Source organism: Gadus morhua, unplaced genomic scaffold, assembly GCF_902167405.1.
Source record: "Gadus morhua unplaced genomic scaffold, gadMor3.0, whole genome shotgun sequence".
NCBI classification, from domain to species: domain Eukaryota; kingdom Metazoa; phylum Chordata; class Actinopteri; order Gadiformes; family Gadidae; genus Gadus; species Gadus morhua.
The window spans coordinates 43,732-56,604 of record NW_021963975.1 but is presented as its reverse complement, the minus strand read 5'-3'; the positions used below and the strand labels follow the sequence as shown (position 1 = coordinate 56,604).

The 12,873-nt window shown below is 42.4% G+C and overlaps 1 long non-coding RNA gene across 1 annotated transcript; it reads right to left on the bottom strand.

Annotated features, from left to right (window-relative positions):
- Window positions 1-127: 127 nt before the first annotated feature.
- LOC115538436 (uncharacterized) lies at window positions 128-1,559 on the bottom strand. The gene is made up of 2 exons (XR_003975317.1): window positions 1,357-1,559; window positions 128-284 (listed from the first exon to the last, which is right to left on the bottom strand). It is a non-coding gene; the product is annotated as an uncharacterized LOC115538436 (long non-coding RNA).
- Window positions 1,560-12,873: the final 11,314 nt, after the last annotated feature.

Sequence of the window (12,873 nt, the reverse complement as noted above, 5' to 3'; positions counted from 1 at the left end):
AGATAGTGAGTGACTCTGGAACATGTCTTCCTCTCTGTCCCTCTTTCTGGACCTTGGCCCTCGCTGTCTTTCCTCCTCCTGATCTTGTCCTCAACCTCCTGATCCACCACTGCTGTACTTGCTGTACTTGGCCCTGGTGTGTTCTCAGGGATGGAGGCAATTAGGACAGGGGGGTTGGTGGAATGCATATGTCACAATACCTTATCCAAGGGGACAAACCAGGGCCAAGTGGCAGCAGTGGGTTTCCCACCTACCCCCTCTCCTGACCCTGGATACTTGCAATCCTAAGGCAGAGGAAATCAATCATGGCAGTTAACAACAAGAGCAGTATCAAAACAAATTTCAGCAAAAGTTTTTCTTTGCCTGCGGGGGAGACACCTTCCCCTGCAGGCCTATTTTCTCCAGAATTGTCCTAAACAGTAAACACAGAGACATTATTAATCAGAGAAAACAAGAGACACATTTATCAATCATGTTAATAGCCCATGTTAACAATAGGCCATTTATAATATATATATTTGACCATCTTGTAAAGGTTACATTTAAATTAGCCCTCATCCTATATGAAGCCCATAATAATAAGACAACCAGTAGAAGTCAAAACACCCTTTTTCTTTGTGTGTTTTTCTAGTGCGGTCTAGTACTGATGCGAGCTGTGACTTTTTTTTGTCTTTCTTTCTTTAATAACCCAAAATAGGACATCGTAGTAAACGATTTCTGGGGATGTTGTATCGGTCCTGCTGTTTAATGAGGGCTAATTTAACTAACCTTTACAAGATGGTCAAATGAAGATATATAAATGGCCTATAATAATTTTTATAAACTAACTTACGGTATAAATAAACGATTGTTTCTTTACCCCCAAGCCACACTTGCTGAGTATTTCACCCCGGTGAACAGCTCATCATTCTCCCCCCTCAATAGAATAAATCGAGCAGTATGCTGCTGGCCCCCTAAACCAAAACCAAATGTTAGAATTAGTTTTGCTTTACACTACCAAACCAAAGCAGCTTAAATAGCAAAATAACCAAGTTAACTGTGTAATCAATCCCAACGTCTGTAACGTTACGGTCTGAAAACCAGGGTCCACAACCTGTGTTCGCGTTGGTCCATTTATCTAACCTTACAGAATAGCAAATTATCTATATAATCGCCACAATTTCGGTAAATATAACCATTTTAACCTCTTAAATTTGAAACTATAGGGCTTAACGGGTGTTCTTAGTTAACGTTACAGCGTCACTAACTGTAACGTTACCTTACTTATATTACTTTAATGAAAAAAGTTTTAAGGGCCCTTGTATTTTTAACATTTGTATCGTTAAATACTCGAGTGACTAGAAACCCAATACTTACATTTAAATGCAGAACTTAAACCGCCATTCTCCGCCATCTCCATTGATTGAATGCGCAATGAATCTTGGGAGGGATGCGTTGGGCCGTGAAGGATCTTGGGATACGTTGGGCCGTGAAGGATACAGCCGATGCATCCTTCAAATCCAGGAAAAGAAGGCTGCATTCGTAGGCCGCATTTGAAGGACCCTTGGAATTGGGACAGCACTTGGCGCGACGCTGTGACGCAATCGGCGTCGACGCATCCTTCGAATGCAGCCTTCGAAGGATGCGTCCTAGGAATTGGGACACAGCCGTCACCACACAACACTCCTTCTTCTTCCTTTAATTTCCGGCAGACTATGCCTTTGCGGCACATTGTTGCCATCCACAGGAAAAAAATTAAATAAAAATAAAAACAAAAGCGAAATTCCAAACCGCAATCAGTCCATTTTTATCTGTCGAGTGGCTGCCATAAATTCCAGCACAGCTTTTACAATCCCACGCTGGTCCTCATGGGACCCAGAAGGCTCCTCAGAGTAACGGGTGTTATGCCCACCGCTGCATACAGCCGTTCCCCTAACCCTAACCTCTCTAGAGCGAGTCCTGCACACTCCATCAGGACATGTTCCACTGTTTGGTTTTTGCCACACTCCCCACTCCCCACAGTCCATCCTCATGTTTCCCAATTTTGTGTAAGTCCCATGCTAGTCCACAATGCCCCAACCTCAGTCTGGTCATCGTGACTGCATGCCTCCTTTCTTTTCCCAGTGGCTCCTTGTGACTGACTTCTGCAAGCTGTAATAATGCCTCCCCTTCTTTTCCCGATCCCACTCCTCCTGCCACACAGCCATGATGTTCCTCTTTATGATTGACCTACACTCAGTTAACCCCAGCCTCACTTTTACGTCCACCTTTTCCCTTCTTAAAGCCCTTTTCGCTGCTCCATCAGCTAGCTCATTCTCTATAATATATAAACGTGGTGTTTCACATAGCTGATTTCAGTATTCGAATTTCTCTCAAATGAATGTACGGCAATATCAGACAGGCTTAAATCATGGGTTATGATGCGTGTTATTTAGAGCTTCAATGTTTTTATAATAAGCATTGGGTGTTTGAGCTGACCTCATTTTCTACTAGGTTAGTGGAGCAGTCGTTCGCACAAACATTTCCAAAAGGGAGACAACATACCTATTATTTTGTTTCTTCTGTTTGTTGGAATGGAAGCCAGCCAATTTGGTATTGTAAGAAGAGTCATTCAGACGGTGTTTCTACCGCTGGTGGCAAAGTGAGTTTCCTTTACCAACCAGGAGAGGGCGCCAAAGGTGAATATATTTAATCAGCCCCACCAGTCGAATAAATACCATGTCCTTATTATACAGACTACGATACACAAAACTGTTATAAAGTCTCTCTCTCTCTCTCTCTCTCTCTCTCTCTCTCTCTCTCTCTCTCTCTCTCTCTCTCTCTCTCTCTCTCTCTCTCTCTCTCTCTCTCTCTCTCTCTCTCTCTCTCTCTCTCTCTCTCTCTCTCTCTCTCTCTCTCGTACGCACAGTAACAGTCTGACACACACACACACACACACACACACACAGTGTCCGACACATACACACACACACACACACAAACAGTCTCCGACAGACACACACAAGCACACCGACACAAAGCACACACACACACACACACACACACACACACACACACACACACACACACACACACACACACACACACACACACACACACACACACACACACACACACACACACACACACTCTAGGGGGGTGAGGTGCAATGTACTCACCACAGGTCCACAGCCACTGTAAGCGAACAGCTCTATCCGTGGCACTAGGGCTAAACGATTAATCAAATTCCAACGTGAATTGCGAAACGAAAAGGCTAAAAACAAAAACAAATATAGCTGAGAGCAGCAATGAGGGGGTCAAGCAGAATAGGAATCCATAAAGTAATTTTGGTGGACAGACATAATTGGTTAGGTGGCTACATGATGACTGCGTCGGTAATTTCACTTACAATAAAAGCTATTGGCAAATGGTTATCCCAATGAAAATGCATTGAAGTTGCTTTCTAAGGGCTGGAATGGACTTGCTGTTAACAATGCAACCCCAGAGGTCAAATGTCACCAAATGTCATCGTTGCGTACGGTAAACGTGGGACCATAAACAGCCCTTGGTTTTTTAGGGTTCCACGTTCCCGCAGTCTTCTACCTTTATGGTTCTGCATTGGGTTTTAGTAAGCCGACCAATCACAGCCCTGGCTCCTGCGTCGCCTCGACTGAAGGTTACAATTTTTGGGAGCAATTTTGTGGACGCAAGGAGGGTTTTGCGGGTACATGGAACCATAGAAAGCCCTTAATGTGCAGCTCAATAAATAAGGAATCATTAATCTCGGTATTAACATACCTCCCCCTTCATCCTCCCTCCCTATCTCCCTCTCTCTACCCCTCCCCCCTTCTCTCTCTCTACCTCCCCTCCCTCTCTTTCTCTACCCCCCTCCCTCCTTCTCCCAATACCCCTCTCTCTCTCTACGCCTCCCCATTTTTTCTTCACAATTTACATCTGGTTGCTTGATGAAATTATTGGGGTTTCTGATGCGTTTTTTCTTATTGTAAGTCGCTTTGGATAAAAGCGTCTGCTAAACGCCCTGAATGTAAGTGAATGAAAAGCGATAAAAATGCAATCAATTGTTGGTTCCAAAAGCATTTTGTGCCATGTATCATGTAACTTGACTGTTCGGACAATCCTATGTCTGACACTGTACAAAAGTGTCACTCCCATGTGGTTTTATTAATGAATCCCCGTTAGTGATTGTGTCACATGTATGCTTATTATAACCCTGTGTGCCACTTTTCTGCCCGTATACTTGACTGAAATAAGTGAAGTCAGGGGCGTTGTCATCCCTTGGACAATCTGTATACGTACGTATACTTTGTTGATCAATATACAAATAGGTCATACTTAGTTAATGCAATGTGCCTACTTATTAATTAACTTAAGGGTTCAGATCGTGGCATTGATGTCAGTGTTAAACTGTGGAAAGTAATGTTAATAGCAATTTTCATTCACACACATACAATTACACTCCAAATGCAACTACATTCACGTGCGCACACACACACACACACACACACACACACACACACACACACACACACACACACACACACACACACACACACACACACACACACACGTGTTTTGTGTTTCCCTATTCCCATTATTTTACATACAACTTTGACAACCTGCCATGGCAATGTAAAATAAATTAATCTATTTATTTTTTTATTATTTAAGATTTAGCAGAAAGCTAAAGAAAGCATACAATAAAATGAGGAAATAAAATGCATACGTAAAATAAAATAAGGCAAAGTAAAATATATACATTGTAGAAAGTGCAATGTCTTAAAGATTTAGCAGAAAGCAAAAGCAAACATGGACAAATACAAAACTGTATTTTCGCACGATTCACGTTTCTGACCTCACAGCATTTATCTCTTTGATTACGACAGCAGGCCTTTCAAAAGACACATTGGCCCGGGTAACAAGAGTGAACTTCATGTAAAGTACAAATTCAAATACACAATTTGTTAAAAAAATCGTTGAACGCACAATCAATCCAGAGTACATAGATTAAAAACGTCCTTACACACTAGGGGTCGGATAGCATCAGGCATGTTGGCAAGGGGAGAGAACAGCAGAATATAGCACGTATGCTACAAATATCAACCAGTTTAGTGCTTTGAAGGTATCGTCTTCTATAGACAATTTACATTTTCATACTTGAGGCTTTGAGTGCATTTAAGTCCCTGAAGAGTTTGTCAATGTTAGAATAGCTGGTGGGAAATACTGGCATCGTACCTAGAGTTCTGACCAATTATTACATATAAATATAGATTTAAAATATATAAATATAGATTTTGACTGACCCATACCATTTGTAAACCGATTCCTACTTCTAGTTTTCAAACTTTTCCCCCAAAAAATTGAATTGTGCATTATTCAAGTTGGCAACCGAATCAAGTGTAAATGGTTTGGTTTTTGTGTGCGTGTGTTCTTATAAAGTGCACTACTGCAATAGCCTTAATGCAGTGGACAGTAGTTGATCCTTGTGGTTGTTCAGACACAGTGGCGGCTGGTGAATTTTATTATAGGGGGGGCAGAAAGTTTGTAAACCAAACTCCTGTAGGGGAGTCTGGGGGCCCTCCTCCCCCCGAAGATTTTTTTGTGTTTTTTATATAAAAACGAAGCATTCTGGTGCATTCTGACAAAATAATAAAGACAAAATAGAACATTTCCTTATGAAGACGAATGGAGCCGGGGAACTAAGTTTTTACTTAATTTATTTGCCTTGTAGAATTCAGCAAGATTAAAAGTGGAAATACATCAATAATAATTGGGAATTACCGGTATACTGTGTTACGGACAATCTATTGTGTTGGTAACTTCACTCATAAATCCGTCTACAGTTAAGTGTGCATTGAGACAAATACGATAAAATATCAATATAATATGTGCAACCTTTTATGTGTGGTTGTTCAAGACACACTGAAGGCATGATGCCACCATAGGTTTGCAGAGAACTATATACAATATGCACACTGAAGGCATGATGCCACCATAGGTTTGCAGAGAACTACATACAATATACACACTGAAGGCATGATGCCACCATAGGTTTGCAGAGAGAACTATATACAATATATGGTGTGGGGTTGTGAGGGACTGCGTTAGCTTCTTCACAACCTGCTAGCCAGCTTTTTTTTTTTTTCGTACCAATTTGTTGAAAATCCTCGGGTGCAGGAGATCCCTCCTTTGTAGAAAGGAAGGAAGGTTTGGAGGTCCTGATTGTTTTAATGCCAATTTTTTTGAATTGGATCGTCGACTAAAAGGAACTCCTTTGAGAGACTAAACGGAATTGCGCACATTTGCTGCCATGTTGAAATCAGTGACTCGATCGAAGATATCCCTTCGCGCTCTTTGCTCAGTTACGTATGACGCAAGCAAGTTAGGGCGAGTCCCAAATCCCCATTGAAAATTCATTGAAGGCTCAATTTCCGAAAAAATAAGTTTTAACATTAGAGTCAACGGAGAAGGCTTGGGCGATTTTCCACGTCGATGAATTCGCCCATAGAGGCGGGACCATTTGAAACGCGACTTGAATCTGACCATTCTGATTGGACAATGACAGATAATAGGTCTAGAACACTGAAAACTACTTTTGCCGTGATATATAAAAAAAAAAATCCTCTTTCTCCCAGTTGCAGGCATGCAAACTGGCTCGGGGTGAAAAAGGTGAGAATGATGCGTGAGAAAAACACAGACCCACTATAGGGTTCCAGGTTTATACTCCGGGGAGTTTTCTTTTACATTTTTTAATGTATTAGGGTTAGTCACAAGCTAAAAAAAATGACAGGACTGCGCACAATTACGAACAAAGCATTAATTTATTATGTGCAAGGGCAGCCCCAATAGGTACATAACTTATTACAAAATAAAGAACGAATATTGAGAAGAATAAAAAGAGGTGGGAGGACAGGGCAATAGGAGTATGCCATTATTTATTTTTCTTCTTGGCCTGGACCAGTGTCTCAAGGGCCCGCTTTCGCTGTTTTGCAGCATGCAAAACAGCGACTTCTCTCGGCTATATCGACTAGTATGTATCAACACAACTGGTGACCCGCTGAAAAATTCTCTTTTGGCGCGTTTCCACCGGAGGGTGCGTTCGGTTCGGTTCGCAAAGTTGCGGCACGGTTCGCGTTTCCACCGCCAAAAGTGGGCGTGACCAGGCCCGGTTCCAGAACAGAATGCCTTGGGGTGCATCTGAGATTACAGGGGGTGCACCAGTACTATAGGCCTACTAAAACCAGCTACCCAGCTTCAGTTCAGACTTCGCTTTTTACACACAGGCCTTTCCTACCATAGACAAGCACTTCTGCGTAGTTCTACTGACATGTTGGAACATTTCAGCTGCAACATTAGCTTATTGATATCTTAGATAGCTTTGAATATGAGATAGGTTTTTGATTTGTGTGATGTGTGAGGTGTAAAAAATAACAGAATTCTACACTAAAAAAAAAACATGTGACTGCAATTCAAAAATAACGTTTATTTTTTATAAATTGTGGCAGGATATTTGACATAACAAATAATTGTACATTGCCACTTAAAAATAAAACAGATTTTAGCTGAACAAGGAAAGAACACTTTCAGACTTTGAACTTTGAACAAAAGTAATCAGTATAATACTCTTAAAGTTAACACAATTGTAAATAAATACAATAAAAAGAAATATGGGTTCTTATGAACATAATACATTTAATACATGTATTGGATATCCAACGGATATGTAACTGTTGCTGCCGAAGAAGTTCAACGTCACTACCGTGCGCACCATAGATATACTATATGGGTGCGTGCATTTTGCACACGACGCCGGCATGACACCATGGACATAATAAAGCATGACACACGATGCCAGCCGGCGGCCAATCACAGCAGCGCTGATGTAGAGCGACAAACCGACAACATTGCGACCTCGAGTGTGATATTGCTTTATACAACGGTTATACTAGCAAAATGTACTGTTAATAATAATAATTGACAATAGATTGTGATTTGTTTGTCTTTTTAATCATATAAACGAATGAAATTGCTTCCGGCAACAAAAATAGATCACCACTGAGCGGTCAGAGTGATGGATGCTCATATCTCAACGGTATTTAATGGAAATTGTCACAAGTTTCATTACAATTTATTTTGTGAGCAAGTATTTTATTATTTTTATCATATTTATATAAAAAAAAATCTTTTTTTTTTTTTTTTTTTTAATTGAGGGTGCAAACATTTTTTTGGGGGGTGCAATGCATGCTTATGCACCCCCGTAGAACCGGGCCTGGGCGTGACATGGGGATAAAAACAAACTGCGAGGTATTATTCTGGACAATGGACGTGTCGCGTAAAACGTTAGCTTGGGCGAACAAGGAGGTGTAGCATGGACCTATTACAATACTTTATTAAAGCATGCAATTGTGATGTAGAACAAAATAAAAAGAAAACAAAGTGCTTGCATGATATTGAAGCCTACAGCGATCGTTACTCAACTTGTGGTGGTCTGTTCGTTTGTATATTTTATTTACGTTACCATATTTTTGTTATGTTTGTTTTGGGAATCAGTTCTCGTCGTTCACCTTTGGGATGTTTACGTAGCTGCCGCGGCGATCGACATCCGGCCTACCATGAGGGTACTGTCGGCGGTGGAAACGCTCGGTGGAAACGAGGCATTTAAAGGCTCCGTTGGGCTCACGCTTGGCCGTTTCAGATGGTAGGCGACTTTCCGCTCACGCTGTCGGTTGGCCGCGCGGCTTCACGAGCGCGCGCATGCGTTCGACGAGCACGGAAGCGACAGTTCCACGGGAGTGCGCCCACTTGTCGTGCCGCCTGACAGAATGCTGCGCCTTCTCTCTGTCCGCTCGCCTCTCCATTGAGAATGTATTAGCAGGCGCTACAAGGACTCCATGTCTGGCCATCAGACCCCCCCCCCCCGCCAAATGTTTTCTCAACGGATCTCCACGAATCACACAAGTGGTCAATTTTGTCTTCAAAACGGCGAATTTCGCCGAAAGGTGACTAGTTTGCATGCCTGCAGTTGGTAGTGCGTCGCCCAAATCGCCCCTATACACCATCCACCCCTGTTCAGATAGTAGTTTCCTCATGCTGCCTGGCCCCGTTGAGTTCCAAGTTCTTCCTGATAAACGAGAAGGAAGTGTTAAAATGTTGAGAACTTTGTCAGACACAATCCTGTCATTCCCACAATCCAGATACCTAGCGTAGCATCAATTAAGCCCTAACAGAGTGTGTGTGTGTGTGTGTGTGTGTGTGTGTGTGTGTGTGTGTGTGTGTGTGTGTGTGTGTGTGTGTGTGTGTGTGTGTGTGTGTGTGTGTGTGTGTGTGTGTGTGTCATCAGCCCTGATTCAGTTCTACTCTGATAAGAGTTTTGGGCTTTTACAAATCGTTTAAGGTGCTGCAATGTCCCCCCGAAGTCCGATAAAACTAAACATTGACTTACTCAGTCTGGTTAAGCAGAGGTTTCGGAGATCCATCTTTGGTCCCATCTTTGGAAGACCCTGGAACAGAGTGAAGATAAGTCTTGGATAAAACCATCAGCAAAAATCTCCTAAATGTAAATGAGTAGAGAGTTCAATCACTCAAATGAAGACGTACCATTCCTTTCATCCTTTCGTTTCTCCCAGATTTCTAGAAAAATGGATTAAAAAAGTAACAGTTTATATGTATAGTATATGTACATTAATTAGCATCAGTAGCGATTCCAATTACAACTAGAAAATGCATTTCCTGCAGAAAATGCAGTGAGTTCATGTAGTGCAAAGTGAGGTTGAAAATATGTTTTAATAAAGATAGTTTAAGACATAAAGAGATGTTAAATGGCAAGTGAAGGGATCAAGTGAAGGGATTTGAACTTTGAATTCGAGTCTAAATGGAGTAAACAATTTTAACATGCACACCATTTAAGAAAATGTAAATGGTTGGAAACAATTAAAGTGACCGCTGAATGAAAAGCGCGAAGCATTCAGCGGGATTGTGAAACGTCACTGCGTGCGTGCGCGTGTGTGTGAGAGATAATATAATAGTATTATATTATCATTTATACAACGGGTGGCTTAAATCCAGCGATCTGATTGGTTCTTAACTGTTGTATAATGAGCGTATACATAACTGCTATGACGCCCGATCATTTTGTGAAAGTTTGCATATCACTCCGCGCCTGGAAGTAGAAACAGTTACAAAGTAAAAAATATGTTGAATGATGGAGAGGGTGTAAATGTTGTTACTCCGGGAGTGAGCAAGGCGATGGAGAGACTAACGAAAGCTTAGGCACACGGCGAGTGAACTGCTCCATAGGATAAATTGCCGGCGAACCGCTCTAGCCTTCTCTCGGAGGGACGCTAAAGTGTGTTGCATAGCGACCGTCGTGCATTTTGAAGGCAGCCAGGAGGGACTACTTTTTTGTATTCTTTAATAAAACGGCTACTTCGACTTTCTTGGTTTTTGAAGGGGGTCGCCGGCCCTCCGCTGCGCGTCGGGGCCGGACAACGCCCCTAACAGTTGTATAATGAGCATATACCACAGCCTTTCGTGAACTATTGCTTAAATATATCACGGCCAAAAGCTCTGCGCCTCCGGATGGCCGTAGCGCAGGGAGCTTTATAGGGATTGTGCTTTGCGGTGTTTGTTTACCGGCGTTGCTATGGTTACCAAAATTATTATAAGCAACTGAAAATGATGCCGGTTTGAAACTAAAACTGTGATTCTGAAAAAAGTATAAACGCTATCGAAATTCAGTTTGTGTGTGGATTTGTTTGATGGTTTGAACGATGGTAAACGGTTGAAAAAGGATTTAGTTACGATGTCATAAGAAGTAGGTGTATCAGAATGGGCAGAGGTCTTCAATGAAAACAGCTGAAAACGAAGCGGTATGAATCTAAAACTGATTCAGAAGAAAGTTGAAATGATATCGAAATTCCATTTAGATATTATGGAAGATACAAGTGTGTTGTTAAATGGTTTGAACGAAGATAAACGGTTGAAAATCGATTTAGTTACGTTACTTCTACAGTTGAAGTACCAGAGGACTCCCATGACTCCCATGTTAAAAAAAAGATAATATTTTAAAAATCTGAAAAGAAGCGGGCGATTCCGAGCTATTCTGAATATTTTAAGTCTCTAGGTGAAAAATTGAGGAAGGAGATAGATAGGTCCCAAAGTTTGTAGAGAATAAGAAAGAAAGAAAGAAAGAAAGAAAGAAAGAAAGAAAGAAAGAAAGAAAGAAAGAAAGAAAGAAAGAAAGAAAGAAAGAAAGAAAGAAACCTAAGAAGAACAATAGTTGAGTGCTGCATGCAGCACTCGCCTAATAATGTATTATAGTCTTGGTCATGATACAAATTAAGAGCTGCGATACATAAAATACATAAAACTGATACTCAATCTCACCTTAAAGCAAACTAATGAAAGATGTACAAATAATCAATTTAGAAAGAGTGAACTGATCTTTAAACACGAGGATATGCAAATGTGAGAGAGGTTTTAGTTGACTTCATGGCAACTCAAATGCAGTAGGTGAAACAGTTGGTACATAGTCAGACATGGTGCATCATAATGATAATAGCAGTGGTACTTGTACCACTGCTATTATTGTTGTACTTGTACGCACTTATTGTATGTTTGTACGTCCTGGCACTTTATGTACGCACTTATTGTATGTTACTTAAAAATAGTACTTAGCATCGTATCCTAGCTTTGTTGTGTAAGGGGAATGGGTTAACCTAGTGATTGTAAGTGATTGGCACTGGGTTCTATGAACATCCTTACTGCTCCGACAGCGAGATATTGTTGTTTCTTTCTTCTGACAAATGTACTTATTGTAAGTCCCTTTGGATGAAAGCGTCTGCTAAACGCCCTGAATGTAAATGCAATAGGATTTAAGTGGTATTTAAGTTTCTGACCTTTTTTCCAGATCCAGACCCCTTGAAGACAAGAACAAATCTCATAAAACAATTTCATTTGGCACAAACAATCAAGAGTTCAAACGAATGGGAGATACAAAACAACTCAAAGAACACTCTATGAATGAAACCATGTGCAATACGCACCTGTCATGTGCTTGTGAACGCAGATAACTGCAATTATTGCCGCCAAGATCACCGCCAAGATCACCGCCAAGATCACGGTGCTAACAAAATCTATGGATAGACAAGACATCCGACAAAGAAAAATATAAATTGCATGCAAAGCACGTTTCTAAAATGCTAAATGGACTGCATTTATACAGCTCTGTTCTAACCAGTGGCCACTCAAAGCGCTTGACAATACTGCCACACACACACACACCCACCCCCACACCCACACCCACACACACACACAGTGGAGTCGACCCCTCAGGGCAACAGCTAACTCGTCAGGAGCCGTTAGGGTGAGGCGTCTCGCTCAGGGAAGCCCGAAAGTGCAGTGCAGGTTATAAAGCTAAACAAGCTAAAACAGCATCGCTCACATTAGGATGAAGGAGGAGGAAAGTGTACATACAACCGTTGCGCTCCGCAGGCGGGCTGGGGGGGGCCGTGCTGGGGGGGGCCGTGCTGGTGGGTGGGGCCGTGCTGGTGGTGGGCGGGGCCGTGCTGGTGGGTGGGGCCGTGCTGGTGGTGGGCGGGGCCTTGCTGGTGGGTGGGGCCGTGCTGGTGGTGGGCGGGGCCGTGCTGGTGGGCGGGGCCGTGCTGGTGGGGTGGGCCGTGGTGGTGGTGGCCGGGGCCGTGCTTCTGGGGGGGGACGTGAAGGTGGCCGTGGCCTTGCTCACAGGGTTCTTCATGGTACATAACTGGTCAGGGGGGCCGGTCAGAGACTCCTAGGAGAGTGGGGGGAAAAAGAAGAGCCACAGTTGGAATGGAGCCCTACCCAAGAGGAAGGGTTGTGGCCAGGGAGCCATAGTTGGAACGGAGCCCAACTGACTAG